Source organism: Meleagris gallopavo, chromosome 6, assembly GCF_000146605.3.
Source record: "Meleagris gallopavo isolate NT-WF06-2002-E0010 breed Aviagen turkey brand Nicholas breeding stock chromosome 6, Turkey_5.1, whole genome shotgun sequence".
In the NCBI taxonomy this organism is placed as follows: Eukaryota; Metazoa; Chordata; class Aves; order Galliformes; family Phasianidae; genus Meleagris; species Meleagris gallopavo.
Window position 1 is genome coordinate 23,973,425 of NC_015016.2, and position 3,561 is coordinate 23,976,985.

At 40.4% G+C, this 3,561-nt stretch overlaps 1 long non-coding RNA gene across 1 annotated transcript; it reads right to left on the reverse strand.

Annotated features, from left to right (window-relative positions):
- Positions 1 to 1,349: 1,349 nt before the first annotated feature.
- LOC116216744 lies at positions 1,350 to 3,555 on the reverse strand. Its single transcript, XR_004160118.1, has 2 exons — positions 3,408 to 3,555; positions 1,350 to 3,268 (listed from the first exon to the last, which is right to left on the reverse strand). It is a non-coding gene; the product is annotated as an uncharacterized LOC116216744 (long non-coding RNA).
- Between the last annotated feature and the right edge of the window lie 6 nt (positions 3,556 to 3,561).

Sequence of the window (3,561 nt, forward strand, 5' to 3'; positions counted from 1 at the left end):
CAAGTACTTGAAATAAAGCTAAACGGCAAGCAAAGACTGTGTGTGCTCCGAAACTAGCAATGGTCACGATATCCTTTATCGAGATTGTAGTGGTCATGCAAGCAAGTTACTGTAGAAACATACTGTAAATCAAAAGGCATTTTTAATATGACTAAATTGTGTGTTCTGTGAGCCCTGTGACAAAGCTACACGATATGTGTTGACCACAAAACAAAGCTTCTTTGTTTAAGAGCAATATTGCATACTATTCAGAATGGAATTTGCTTGTAGTAACAGTTCATTTTAAAAATATACTCTGCTTTACCCACATGAACAGTATTGTTAAAGTTAATGGTACTCATTTTGAGATGTAAGCATTTTTTATGCCCCTCCATACAATTAGAACATTAGCAGAGTTAGTTTTTGATAGAGCCTGCTGGCATGGTGTACAGAAAAGCTGATTACACAGACTGTGGGACTGGTCTATCCAAGCCTAACAGTGCAACAAAATGTCAGGATTGTTAAACAATGGTAGAGTTTAAAATATCCCATAAAGAAAATATTTATTGTACAAAATCCAATTTGTCTATTATAACTAAAAGCACACTGACTTTGGATAAAGCCATCTCACATAAGGGGGTATTCATCTCCCTTTCACATGTGCATCCTTCAACACTGCAGTTTGAATTATACTTTTGTTTCTGAAGAGGACAAAATAGGACAATACACAATGGCAGCTCAAACCAGTGTGTTTTGAATACATAGAATCAACCGTTTTCATACATACAATGACTTCTAAATGTTCCTACTAGAATTTTTACATTTTCATATTTTCATATTAGGGATATAAACTTGTACTTCAGCCAGTGTTCGTGACACTTGTTTTTCTTCCCTCTTCACTGGCTGATAAACTAGTCAGAGCCTTAATGTGAATCATTTATCTTGTGATAACATTGCAGAACTCTTACTGCTTCAGATGCACCAAACAGGAAGACATCTAGTACTTTCCACAAGACATGCAAACCATTCTACACTACATCTTTTGAAAGCATCTCCTATCCTATTCTAATAGCAGTAAAGGATATCATAGGTAGATGCACCTGGCTGAAATGAACAGAAAGTGCATAAATGCTGTGTTGTTCAATCTAGACGTAGCTAAATTCTGATTACTTGTATTCACCCTTGAATACCTCATTGATTACTACCATAAACTTGAAGTGATGAGAAAGTACTATATATAAGGCTGTCCTCTCAACACTTTGTCCTATTAAGGTTTGTTAGCAGCATTCAGTAAAGACAGGGCAGGAGGAACATGGGAACTACCAATGATGTGAATAGTTGTGGTCCAAGGAACACAGTATCTCCATGGATCAAAATATGGGTTTTTAATTGAGTAAATCAGTTCAAGACATAGGATTATATTTCAAATAATTTGTGTATGCAGCATCAATGATCTTGAGAAAATAAGTAATGAGAGTGATAGTAATATTTTTAATGAAAATATATCCACCATTGCTGATCAGATTTCATAAGATCCTGTACAATAGTATGAAAAACATCCAAGGAGGGATTTTAAAACTGAAAAATCCTACTTCAGAAAGCAAATAGGATTTGTTTCATTGAATATACTGTGGAAAAAACTTCAGAGATAAATGGCTAACTAATAATGTTTCAAAAATCACAATTAACATTAAGAATCTAGATTAAACAGTGTGTTCCCCTTTGTGTCATAATTTAAGATCAGAAAGCCATTCAGTGAAGTTCCAAGCTGGCTAATTCAGTTCAGACAAAAACACTGTTCACATAACACGTGTTTAATTTGTTGTATCCATTTCAAAACTGCATTGTGAAAACAAAGAAGCTGGGAAGGTCTGAAGAAAGAATTGAAAGCTGTGGGGGAAAAAAATGTATTAGCTACAGGGACACACAAAATTAGTAAATATGAAAATTTTTTTGGAAAGCTACACAGTTGGAACTAACTTATAAGTGTTACATGATGAAAGTTAGGCTCATATTAACTACATATTTGCCTGCTACGTTGTTTCTTCACTTTCGCCTCAAGCACAAAGTTGGCAAAAGGTTTTGAATTAGGTCATTTATTACAGTCCTGCGTGTAAATTCCTCTGTCTAGGTTTTCTAACTACAGGATTCTCAACTGATGACTACTTGAATATGAAAAGTGCCTGTGTATACACATAACTCTGGTACTTACTGTGGTCTTAGCAGCACATATATGGTGTTGTTTGCTGCAGTACTCGCCTGCACGGTATGAAGCTGAAAACTGAAATCTGCTTGTGCGCTTTGGTGAGGATGAGGAGAGACTGAAATTCTGCATGGCACATCTGCTAACCTTATATATAGGCTGAGATCTGAGTGTTTAAACAATGAGATCCTTTTCCCCATGTAAAGGAGGTAGACTCGAATTCTTGAATTTCATTGCGATTGACAAAATAGTATTTCAGAATTGACTCTGAAATGGCACACTTTTGTATCTGTGTGCCTGTGTTTGAGAGATCTGCCCCACATGGCAGTGGTTGCAGTGCTGTGCTGTGGACATAAGGAGTCCCAAGCTGTGTGTCCACCATTCAGAGCTGCTGGCTGTTAGCACAGAGACAAGCATCAGGGGAGTGAATATGGCCTGCGCCTCAGCGAGGCCATGTCTCAGTACCACAGCTCACAGCAATACTTCTCCAGGTCCAGAACTAGCACCACTCCCTGTCCAGTTGCTGTTCCCATGCACAAAGGTTGCAGATTCACAGTTTAAGACAACATACATACACGAATCTTATCCTTCAGTCCGTAAGCTGGGTTCTCTTCAGGCTCTACAAAGGATTGTGTGCCCTCATCAGGTGTCTGCCTCAGCCTCTCGCATACCCTCAGGGTGATCCTGGGACATGCCATGAAGCAGAGCTCCTCCAGCTCCTCCCTCCAGCTGTGCCAACAGTCAACCTCTGGGCTGACACTCTCAGCACAAAGCCCATCCACTCATCCTCTCCCCAAATAATCTCATAGTTTAGAGTGTTTTTTAAGATCCCCGGTATTTTCTGTTGCTGCCATTTGAGTGGGTAATTGCTTGGCACTGATGAAGCTGCACCTTGAGTACTGTATTCATTTTGAGGTCCTTCACTTCAAGGAAGACATCAAGGCCCTGAAGCATGTCCAGAAAAGGACAGCAAAGCTGGTGTGGGCTCTGGAGCATAAATCTTATGAGGAATGGCTGAGGGAACTGGGATTGCTCAGTCTGGAGAAGAGAAGGCTCAGGGGAAACCTCATCGCTCTCTACATTCACCTGAAAGGAGTTAACAGTGATACGATGAGAGGTGATGACCTTAAGTTGCCCCGGGGAGGTTCAGGTTGGATATTAGGAAAAATGTCCAAAAGAGTGTTGAGGTTTTGGAACGAGGTGCCCAGGGAAGTGGTGGACTCACCGTCCCTAGAAGTGTAGAAGAACTTGCAGACGTGGTGGTGATGGGTTGACAGCTGGCCTAGGTGATCTTAGCTGTCTTTCCCAGCCTTAGTGATGGTTCTATGGCAGCTCCCAGCTGGGGGCCCGCAGGGGCTGCCCGGCGGCGATCGGCAATG